Consider the following 12,914-nt stretch of genomic DNA (forward strand, 5'->3'; position numbering starts at 1 on the left):
TCATCACTATGATGGTTTGCGTGTTTTCTCCTTTTCATTTAATATTGGTAATAATAAGGATTTTCCATGTCTCTTTCCTGTTCTGGTATGTTGTTCTTTTTTTCATTTCAGAAATTCTGACATTAAAAATCCAACTTTTCCATAATATTTGTTCTTCCTTCATCATAATTATTCATTTTGTGTCTGAATCTGCAATTTTCTCCATATCTGCAATATCCCCTTGCATAATAAAAACAGTTATTATCTCTTGAGTAGAATCTTGGAGCTGATGCATTGAAATTTTTTGCTGGCACCTCTGCATATCTCGTTGATGGCTTGCTTTTTTCTTTTACCTGATATTCTTCATTCCTCTCTTTATTTGTTTCTTTCTTATTTTGGATTTTATTGCTTGATTGGTTATTTATTTGATTATTTTTCATGGCTACAGGGTGCATATATTACATTTTTTGTCGAACTTACATCCTTTTCCTTCTTTAGGTTTTTTGCTATTTTTGGATGTAGATCTCTGCAATCATCCTCATATCCATCTAAGTATGCACATTTACCATATTTATTTCATAGTTGTGACATACCTTAGGATGTTTGTAGTAACATTTTTCTCCATATCTGCAATTCCCTCTTTTTCAAAAGGTTGCAGACTTTGTCTTTTTTGTATATTTTTTCCTCTTTTCCCGTCATTGTGTAGATCTGGGTAGAGCCTCTTCGGCATTTTCTTTTGTGCTGTCATATCGTAATTTATTTCTTCGTAGGTATGCTGCTTTATAGCCTCATATGTAGTATCAATGAGTATCTCTGCATCCATACTTTTATCTTGTTCTTTGTTTCCTTATCTTTTTCTGTCATTTCAGTTTTGTTTACTTCTTCTTACGTTTCCTCTTCTTCTTCCTCTTCTTCTTCTTCTTCATCCTCAACTATTTGTACATTCAATCTTGATTTAATAACATTGCTCTATCCATGGTAGACATGTTGAGCAAAAAATTCTTGTGTCTTTTCTCATATCTTGCATACCTCAGCACACTGTGGATGGGTCGGAATGTTGCATGCAGCACATTTTCTGATTAGGTTTGTGGGATTAACTATGCTATACCACACCTTACACAGTTTACATGCTTTTGGCATTCTTTTTCCTAATGCATCAATTAGGATATTCACAAGGTTCACTTTATTCATTTTCTTTGTCGGAATATGTTGGTTTATGTATATTTTCTTTATGAGTCTCTTGACCACTTGGATTTTATTTGGAACTTCTTCAATTATTTTCAAGATGTTTTCATTTGATTTGTTCCAGTTTGAAGGATTGTATCCTTCTAATATATCTATGAATGATTTTGTATCTTTTTTGGTATTAGGACTGTTGCTGATTTCATAGATCAGAAATGCCAGTTCCCTTCCTGCTACCTCATCGTATTGCGAATCTGCCAAGCAAGCTAAATCTCGCCATTTTTTTCCGCAGTTGGAGCTTACTGCCATCTTGTTCTGATTTACAGTATTTCACTTGATAAACTAACTTAGAAGACGCTTTATCCTACTATTTCCACACTAATCTTATCACCGATAGTTCACGAACACTTCTAGATATTTCTCAAATTCTAGACGTATGTTAAACTTGTGATATTTGTTGATTAATCTGACTTCGACCAGGAACGTCTCACCAAGCAAGATGACTACTACGGGAGAGAGAGAGAGAGAGAGAGTATCTTGCACTGTCAAAATGCATACCATCAAAATAAGAGGGCCTGGGACGAGGTATTATTCCTCACCACAAGCGGTTAACACCATTCATAAAATATTCATAAGAGATGCTCTCTCGTTTATTAGAAATGTTCAACATAAGCTCTCCTAAGCATAAAACAAATATTAAAAGGCTAAGAACATTTAGTTTTATGCACAAGAATTTTTTTTTTTCTTGTCGATTGCATGAATTCTATGAATGGAAAATGATTGGAATTATCTTCATGCGAGAAAAAGACCGCAGCTACATACACACATACTTATATACACATGCAGACATAGGTATATACACACACAAATATGTCTGTGTATATATACATACATGTGTGTGTGTGTGTTAACGTTATATTGTCATTACCAGGTTTCATTTTTGTTTTGTTTCTTTTGACAACAACAGTGTCGGCTATTTCAAACCAATGATGCTTCCATAAATGCATACATAACCAAACTCATAAATGATAAAAATACACACACACACATACACACGCCATATATATAGATATATATATATATATATATATATATATATATATATATATTAGTATGGATTGTACTACATAAATATGTTAGCTGTATTTTTTTGTTTCTTTTGACAAACAACCGTCTCAGCTATTTCAAACCAATGATGCTTCCATAAATGAATACATACCCATACTCAAAAATGATAAAAATGTGTGTGTGTGTGTGTTAGGTGCATTAAGCAGCTCGAATGTGTACAACAAACTAGTAAAACAGAGAGCAGAGAGAGAGAGAGAGAGAGAGAGAGAGAGAGAGAGAGAGAGAGAGAGAGACGCAGCCCCCACTTTTTTTTCATTAACACTCTAACCAATTGTTATTGGTGCAACCGTCCCCTGCTCTCTCGACCCTCTGCAGGATCAGCAAATAACAAAACACTCGTCATCAAACATAGGAGATAACACTGGTAAACGCACAACATGTGGTGGTGTGTGCATTCACACAGACACACGTAATAAATATATATATATATAATATATATATATATATATATATATATATATATATATATATGTATGTATATGTATATATATATATATATATATATATATATATATATATATATAACAAATTTATATAAATATATTCACATATATAATATATAAAATATACATATATATATATATCATATATCTATATATATATATATATATATATATATATCTGTGTGTATGTATACATTTAGAGAGATAGAGAGAGAGAGAGAGAGAGAGAGATTTCCCTAACGCCAACAGCTCCAGAGAATAAGGGACAACAGTCACTGCTATTTTAACAGGCAATCTTTACTTGCAGAATTAAGAATGACCTGCCCCTTCAAAAACATATCCGTAACATAAGCAGTTTTAGCTCCTACACAGAAGACCCATCAGCAACACATCGAACAGCTTTACCTTGATTTTATTCGCTCTCAAACGCTTATAGGATATGATGGACTCCATAGCTCTTCCATTCCATGCATTTGGCTCTTGTTAGACCCTCCTCCACTCTTGCCATGTCTAAGCCATCTCAAAACACTGGATTGCGTCATCACCTACGCTAGCTTTACTTTCGCTTATTCGGGGAGCAACCCTACAAACTACTTTGTTGTTGTCGTTGTTGTTCTTGTTGGGATGGTAACGAAGGTCAATGGAAGAGCCTAACAAGTTCTGAAAAAGGTGTTTTGCGTTGAGTTAAAGATACAGCAATTTTGGGCTAGGATACTTATGATCTATTTATTAGAATGCAAACGTTAACAGTACATAATGTGCATGTTAAACAGCACACAACAATCATTTCTAATAAAATATAGCGTATCTATTTTAATTTTCGTTGGTGAAACAATGCTTTATTTGACCGTAGATTTTAGCACGCGTCCGAGTAAGCTGAAGGTCGGATCACGCCTTGTTATTTTACATGTTTCATTCTACCTTAACATCATCAACTTGAACCTTTTTTTTATAAATAACATTTTTGTAAAGTCTTCAAAATTATCATTACCTCCTCTCCCATATTGTTACAGAATACCATTAATAGATTCGTGATGTTTTTGTTTATACCATAATTCGTATTCACCTTTAAGAACAATGCGTGATCCGATCTCCAGCTTTATCGGGACTCGCACAAGATTTTCCCTTCATGCAGAAGTTGTAAACATTATACTCCTAACTTTTATCGTAAATTAAAACATACTAAAATATACGGTCAAGTAGTGTCGTTTCACCAACAAAAATTAAAATAAATACGCTATATTTTATTAAAAATAAATGTTCTGTACTGTTTAACATGCACATTATATATTTTATCATTCTAATAAATAAATCATAAATATGCTCTCTTAAAATTCCTGAATCTTAAACTCAACACGGAACACCTTTTTAAGAATTTTTTAGGCTCCCCCAAAGATCTTTCCTACTCCCCAAACAACAACAACAACAACCAAAGTAGTTTGTAAGCATACTCCCCGAGTTGGCGAGAATGTTTTCGAGGAAGGTCTTAAATTGGATCGACGGTTCGTGCCTTTAAATGTGAACAATACAGCCTTCAAGGCACATCTATCATGTTGTTGGTTACTAAGATACTGGAAAAAAACTGAAAAAACTATAGCTTGTGATTGCTTAGTAGGATACCGAGAAAAAACTGAAAATTCTCTAGCTTGCAATGGCTTAGTAAGATACCGAGAAAAAACTGAAAACTCTCTAGCTTGCAATGGCTTACTAAGATACTGAGAAAAAACTGAAAATTCTCTAGCTTGCAATGGCTTACTAAGATACTGAGAAAAAACTGAAAAAACTGAGAAAACTGAAAAAACTCTAGCTTATAATTGCTTACTAAGACACTGAGAAAAAACTGAAAAAACTATCTTGTAAATGCTTACTAAGAGACTGAAAAAAACTGAAAACACTCACTAAGTGAGTATGTTGCACAGTGAAAAGGAAAAACTTAACTTAATTATACAAATACTCCTTTATATAATCCAAATGAAATGATTAACTTACATTCCTTTCTCTCCGACGTACGCGTAAACAGGAGAGAGAGAGAGAGAGAGAGCGAGAGAGAGAGAGAGAGAGAGAGAGAGAGAGAGAGAGAGAACCTTGACATTTCTTTCATTATCATTCAAGACTTCCTAACGCTGTTGCCGACCTCGAATCGCAGTATAACTCGCCCTGAGTTCGAATCTGTTAAAGACGCGTGGTTGAAACCCTAATAAGATGTGGATCTCTCTCTCTCCTCTCTCTCTCTCTCTCTCGTATATTCTACGTAGACTACTATTTTCAGACGGTAGATTTAAATATGTCACCTAGGTCACTGGGATATAATTCTAATTTTGTCTTAACTTTCATCATAATTCTGCTACCTTGACCATTTCTCTCTCTCTCTCTCTCTCAAACACACACACGCAACCAAACACATGCCATACCTATGGAAGCAAAATAATGAAATACTTTATTTAAATAAAAATGACAAAACACGATAATTTAAAAAAACTTTTCGTCCTTTTTTTCGGGGCCGACACCGATTTCCCGGAAATGACGTCATCATTTCGGTGGCATAAGATGGATGGGGCACAAGTTCATTCACAAAGCTACGCCAACCTAAAGGTGATAGGCGCTTCGGGCCGGCCACGTGGTGCAGTACCGGTATCGACGGAGAGAGAGAGAGAGAGAGAGAGAGAGAGAGAGTTCTGTCCACGCTTACCGATTTCTCTCTGTTCTTCCTACCTTGCGACAACCTTGCTTTCGTCAGTCTCTCTCTCTCTCTCTCTGTTCCTAACCCTCTTTGATTATTCCCTCTCCCTCTTTTACTCCCCGTCTCTCTGTCAACAATCATCTGTTCTTCTATTTTAGTATGCAGGTTTCTCTCTCTCTCTCTCTCTTTTAACCCTATTCGCGCAACCCTCGCTGTTCGTGTGTCCCCCCCCTTTATCTCTCTATATTCTCTTTCTCTCCCTTTTAACCCTATTCCCAACACTCTCCCTGTTCTTGCGTTCCCACCCGCCCTCTCTCTCTCTCTCTCTCTCCTAACCCTCTTTGCACATCTCTAGTTTTTTCTCAGTTTCCCTCGTTTATCATTTGTTTATGTCCCCCTTATCAGCTATCCTCCCTTGACGCTTTTCCCTGTACGTTTCTATTTTTCCTTTCTCCCTCTCTCTTCTGATCGAACAAGGGACGAGGGAAAGGAAGGGGAACAGAATATAAAGGTCAACGAGAGAGAGAGAGAGAGAGAGAGAGAGAGAAAATCACTAATGCGTTTCTGTTCCCATCTGATGGCAAATACGTGAATGTACGCGGGGAGGGAGCTGTTGTTTTTATTATTTATTTTTTCTTTTTAATCGGAAGTACTTTGACCGCTTTCATGCAATGAATTTCATGTCAACTGACGCTACATATATATATATATATATATATATATATATATATATATATATATATATATATATATATATTTACGTATATAGGGCCTTGTGAGAGACTAGATACGTAACGGAAGTAATTTAGGGATTTCAAGAGGGAATTGCTTGAACTTACCGTAAACTTTTCTTTAGAGGGAAGGTCGCCAGAAAACTCAGCTCGTTACTTTAAAACTATTTATTTACAAAAAAGGCCCGTGCTGGCCTGGAGAAAGAAAAGTTAAATGATATGGCCCCCACGTTGGGGCTTATAGTCTCATTCAATTCAAGCTGATTTTCATTCACTTGGGTTAATGCACACTTGCGGCAGAGAGACGGCACGTGACTCATGGAATCTGGAAAAGAATCAAAGAATAAACGAGATTAAACGATATAAAAGAAAAAAATGACTTCTTGCTTTGATTAAGGCTGATTAATTCTCTAACATTGGGGAAGTAAACTCGAATGGTTCACTGAGGTATACACGAAAGCTTGGTCTTTAACAAGTCACAAAGGGGAGCACGTGGCCCGATGAGGACAAAGGGCTTTGATGTAGAAGGGGTATTAAAAATGAGAATTGAAAATGAATTTAGCAAGAGTCGTATGGTAGTAAAAAGGTGCTGGGTTGAAGTTTACACTTTCAGACGTACCTTATGCAATATTCTGTGTATCCTTGTAGAAGAATGCGGCCTGACCTCTGTTCAGGTCTTGGGGTTCGTGTCCTCCCACCAGCACGACGTGGGTAGGCCTAATTTTGGGAGGCTGGCAATTTGACCTCTGGCCGAGATCACGTCTCGCAGCCGACTGAGGGCGATACTGCTTGGTTTCGAATCACGGGGGCTTCCAAAAACCTGCTCGAGCATTGCCTGAAAGGTGGTAAACACAACGCCAGCAAATTGGGAAGGAAAATAGGTCTTATTGTAGAAGTCCCTAAAAGCCATCTCGAAGCCTAGCTACTCTTGTGACCTGCCTCTCTTACCCTAAGCTTCCGTCAGACCGAAATATCAGTCCTACGGCATACCCACTCTCCAACAACAGTCGCTTCAGAGGCATGGCTGCGACTTTTATAATTAAATATAACTAAAACTCTGCTGGGAAGTCGAGGCGTTCTATAGAACGTAGCAGCTCCCCCTGTTAAGAAGGCATTCACTCCCTTTCGGGGCGTGAAGGTCTTGGCTTACTAAGTTGATCGCCTCGACAACCCAGTTTCTCCTACTCTAACTTGAAGTTTTTTGAGCAGCGATACGGCTGACTACAATGGCCTACCTAACTTATAGGCAAAGATGCTAAGTGTACTAACTTAATATAGTGATGTAGTCTAGCCTAATAAATAACTACAGGTTGTCTTGTGACGACAGTCTACTCTACCCCTAGATAAGGTTACGTTGAAAATTCTACTTGCTACTAACCTAATGCCCTGGTACTAAATCATTAGCCTAACCTACTCAACTACAGTTTAAATGAAGACGCAATCATTCCAGAGTGTGGTACGCCACAAGCAGTAGTTCAGCGCGGAATTGTTAAAATATAATGAGAGGTAACTGATGCGTTTGGGGATGATGAGTGGTTAATTTACCAGGAGGGAAATCAATGAAATGGTAGTTATGACATTTACATGAGGGTTAGTATGCACAATTTCTAGGGGGTTAGAGGGTTAGTTCTTACTGGCCAGAGATCAGGCTGGCTACCTTCTCTGGGTAGGTGCCAGGATCACTCTGCAATTGAATGCGACCCTGTACCTCGGGCACAGGTGTCAAAGGAGAGCCATGTGCTCTTTTTGTTAATATGTTAATTACGTCCCTTCTTCTTCTTCTTCTTATTCCTCCAGGACCTGGCTATACCAGTCCTAGGAGTAGACGGAGGCAACGACTCCCCCCATGGGGTAAGGCCAGAAACGCCGGCAGGAGCTGAGGCAGCGGTAGCCTGAAGGATTTCAGGAGAACACCCTACTTCGGTCTCTGCAGCAACCGTCGTAGAGGTGGAACCTACTGCAGGGGAGGCCCTCACTCCGGCTGCTGCGGCAACCGTCGTGAGGGGAAAACTCCAGGCTGCCTCCTGGTCGGGCAGTTCCTGGTTTTCCAGAGGAGGTACAAAGGTAAGGTCTGCCGGAGGTTCATCCTCGGGCGACAGAGGTAGGATGAAGAAGAAGGAACTAGTGATTGGCCATGGGCTGTGGTAAGCTCCATGCCTGTTGGAGGATCTCCTGTAGGAGGATCCTTGATAAGGGTTAGGCGCCGCGCTAGCTCGGGGCCAGGCGCAGAGGTCAAGTTCGGTGGTGGCTCTACGTCCAGGCTGGACGGAGCTTGGCACTGCTCAGTGCTGCCAAGGGGCACTGGCAGAGAGTTGAGGTCGACTGGACCTGTGACGGGTACCAGGAGGTGCAATACTCTCAGCGTGCCCTTGGAAATGGGAGACAGGGGCTCCTGTCTCTTTTGGAAGGCTAAGCCTTGTGGAAATGGACAGTGTCCGCTGCTGGTCAGTTTGCTAGGGCACCTAGGCCAATTCGTGGAGTGCCCATATTACGTTGCAGGTTTTGCAACGGAACTGTGAATGATCAATTCTCCCTCCTTGGTAGCGGGAGAGACTGTTGGTGGACGTACTTCCTGGAGGAAGTAGAATTTCGATGACTCCTTGCTTTGGAGTGATTTGTTGTGGGGTTAGGACCCCTAGGTTTTTTGGAATGCGTGGGAGACTTCATGTCTTGCCCTAGGAGGAGGTCATAACCTCCTGGGATGTAGCTTGCAACTGCAAGGGTACAAACCTTGGAGAAGTGAGGTCTAGTGACCCTCAATTGGACGGTCGGAAGGATCAGTTTAATGCGATTGATACCTTCAATGGTGATCAATCGACGTCTATCAACATTAGCCCCTCGGGGAATTCTGTCTTCCCGTATCAGGGAGATTTGAGCGCCAGAGTCGTCGTAGGCTCTGACGTGGCTTGGCTGATAATGGCTTTGGAGGGGTGCGACGGTTATAGGGCCCTTAGCTGGGGGTCCTAGAGAAGAAGGATTGGTGACGGCCATTGCGATGGCCGGAATATTGTGGTTCGCGCACCCTCCGTAATTTGCAGACATGTGACCCTTGCGGCCACAGTCTCGGCAGAACTTGTTCCAGAACCTCTTCCGTGGCACTGGATGATAAGGCCGAGATGGCCCCACAGGTTGCGAGTCTGCGGAGTCACCAAGGCTGGCAGTGTGCTCTGGCACAGGTGAAGAGTCCTCTCTGGCAGTGATGTGACGTGGGGAGGTTAAGGAAACCTCCGTTGAATCACCCTCGGAAACAATTCTGGGGTTAACTGGTGGGCTTACCTCTTCCAAAAGGGAGGAGGTAGGCGGTAAAAAGGTAAAAGGCTGGCAGGATGCGGCAGGAATTTCTATCTCCGGCACTGGATCAGGACCAGGCTCGCAAATCGAAAGGATGTCAGGCTGACCAGAGACGGCGGGACTAAGAGAGACAGTGGGTGCAGGGCTGGAAGCTGGCAGAGTGGCTTGAGCTAGGATACTCTCCTTACGGCCTTCTCCGCTTGATGTAGAGTTCTTCTTCCTTGAGAGCGAGCTCATGCTTTCGCTCCTCTTCCCTTGCCTTCCTTTCTGCTTCTCTGGCTTGCTTTCCCTGCTGGCGCGCAGCAGCTGCTGCGCCTTTATCCACTGGTTCTAGTGCTGGTCCAGTGTAACCAGCCTCCTTGCCCAGAGTTATGAGGACTTGGAGCCTCTCGAGCTCTACGGCAAAGAAGTCGCGGGAAGCAGGGGAAGGGACATTTCCCTTAGGCTGCAGTAGAGGCTCTGATGAAAATGAAAATAATTGGCCAGGAAGGGTACGGAATGGAATAGGAGTGCCTACTGTGGAAAGTGGCACTCACTTGGAAAGGTGTTCTGCGACGTGGTAGAGAAAAAGTCTGAGAAGACTGGGTGCTCTGTGGCACTTGGGAAGTGCCCGTAAGTTGGTGGCACTTCTGGATTGGCACCTTCTAAAGAGGTGAAAAAATCAAATGGAGTGTACGGCGTACGTCACTTAAGGCGTTCCTAAGTGGGAGACGCTGGAATGGGCTACCTGTAGGTCCAATACAGGTGCACGGCACTTATGAGGAGGCGTTCTTGGTTCAGTGATCCAAATGGTGGATACTCTATAATGAATGAGCGTTCCGTAGGACGGACACGCAGGTATAGGGCTACCTGTACGTCTGTACAGGTGCGCGGCACTTATGAGGAGGCGTTCCTTGGGCAGCACTAGTAGTGCTGGTATTGCGGCACTTCTGGGAGGCGTTCCCTTGTTGAGTGTTCCGAAGGATCACTGACCCTTGTACACGGACACACTAATTATTTGGGCGTTCCGTAAGGACGGACACGCAGGTTTAATGGCTACCTGTACGTCTGTACAGGTGCGCGGCACTTATGGAGGCGTTCCTTGGAGCACTGGTATCGTGCTGGTGTGTCCCGGACACTACATGCAGTATACTTAAATATACGAAGTGAAATGGCACTGCTCATGCAGAGTGTAATAGTGGAGGAGAGAAAGTAAAAGGTGGGAGTACTTCAGCAGCCAGTCGATGGACAGTGTCAAGAATTAGTGGCACTGTAAAATGGTAAGACCTGACGTGCACTGGTGGTGGCCAGTCCTAAACTGGTAACGACTTCCCTGTCTGGAAGTAATGATTGGCGTGGCACACTGTGCGAATTGTGCTTGCGGTTATATCGCAAGTCTTTCGTGATAAAGAAAATGAAAAGACCACTCGGGCAACGACAGGTAATGGAAATTTTAGAAATGCTCAGTCACTCGCTGAAGTACTCGATAAATGAAACAAATAAATGTTTGCAAACTGCAATGGACACATGCGCGTACGTATCACGCTGTGTAAATGAAAGACACAAGAGACTAAAATAAGGTTAATTCGGCATGCTATAATTAATGGTAAGATGTAGTACTCTTGGCTTCGTGAATAATGGATTCTGGTTTTCTCTCTCTCTCTCTCTCTCTCTCTCGGTCGGAGAGGGTGAAAATGATATATGAATGAACTCCCATTATATTTGAATTGAATAACTACTAATGTTCGTTTTTTTAATATGACGCAACTTGCGTTTAAATTATCTACTTACGTTAACGTTTACTGAAAGAATTGCTTTTGAAAACGTTTTATGAAAATGATAACGCGCTCGCGCTTGAACGATTTTTACGTTAATGTTAGCGGCTTGCGCTTATGAAAATGATTGCGTTTTCAATAAGAATTTCACAAAGACGCGTTTTTACGTTAACAATTCTTGCAAGTGACTCTACTTTTAAGATTTACGTTAACTTTACGTAAGGACAAGTGAAAAATTACGGTAAGGATTTGAAAACGATGTTAGCAAACAATTGTAAATGAGGTTACGTTAAGTGAAATGAAATTTTCGCTCAGCGCGCGAGTGAGCGATGCGAGGTGGAACACGTGAGGCGAGAAGAGCGGTTAGCACCCACGGTTGTGCTAGCATTGATGGCGAATCAGCTGATTCCCTGTAAAGGCGAGGCGATTTACAACACGAACTTTTAGTTTCTTATTAAAGGCGAATTACGTTAATTTCTCTGGCAGAACGATAGATACTAGTACCGAGATCGATATTATTTACGTTAAACTTTGAGACTTACGTACTTGCTTAAATTGTTTAGGTAATGTTTAAAGGGATAAAAACATGGCTGCGCTGTGAGCGAAAACGAAAGCTGGTTGAGACCGCGCAGGCGCGAAAATGCTCTAAGCTGAATAGCTGAGAGGTAAACGGTTACCAACACTTGGAATGAAAACTAAGTTTAAAATGATACCCTAACATATCACAGACAAAAGAATTGTACACTTCTTTTGCCGTAACTATTAGTAAAACACTCCTAACTAGCTAGGCTTTCAAACACAGCAATAAACCCTGGCAAAGCACTTCCTAGTTTTGATCTGGTTCTTTCTGGCATCTATCTGCACACGTGCTGTCTCGTCCGACGAGCACAATGCGATTTATAAAATAACAGGAATTCGCTCGGCGCTCTGGCCGTTACAATATAATATTCTACCTTCACATTTGTTTAAACACTTCTAAATAAAAATACTTAACGTACCTTAAGCTAACATAGGTTATAAATAATCATATTAATGAATGAATACCTTACCGTGAGTCAGTGTGTCTTCTTTCCCTGCAAGTGTGCTTGATTTACGCTTTGTAAAAAATAAAATTAATTTACAGTTACGTTTTTGACAACGGATAACGGCGATTTACAAGCTTTTTTAAGCAAGCCCGGATTCGATCCTCGGCGAGGTCGACAATTTTACGTTATATAGGGCCTTGTGAGAGACTAGATACGTAAACGGAAGAAGTAATTTAGGGATTTCAAGAGGAATTGCTTGAACTTACGTAACTTTTCTTTAGAGGGAAGGTCGCCAGAAAACTCAGTCTTTACTTTAAACTATTTATTTACAAAAAAAGGCCGCCCTGCTGGCCTGGAGAAAAGTTAAATGATATTGGCCCCCACGTTGGGGCTTATAGTCTCATTCAATTCAAGCTGATTTTCATTCACTTGGGTTAATGCACACTTGCGGCAGAGAGACGGCACGTGACTCATGGAATCTGGAAAAGAATCCCAGATTAAACGAGATAAAAGGAAAAATGACTTCTTGCTTTGATTAAGGCTGATTAATTCTCTAACATTGGGAAGGTAAACTCGAATGGTTCACTGAGGTATACACGAAAGCTTGGTCTTTAACAAGTCACAAAGGGGAGCACGTGGCCCGATGAGGACAAAGGGCTTTGATGTAGAAGGGGTAAAAATGAGAATTGAAAATGAATTTA

This window comes from Macrobrachium nipponense, chromosome 18 (assembly GCF_015104395.2).
Source record: "Macrobrachium nipponense isolate FS-2020 chromosome 18, ASM1510439v2, whole genome shotgun sequence".
Lineage (NCBI taxonomy): Eukaryota > Metazoa > Arthropoda > Malacostraca > Decapoda > Palaemonidae > Macrobrachium > Macrobrachium nipponense.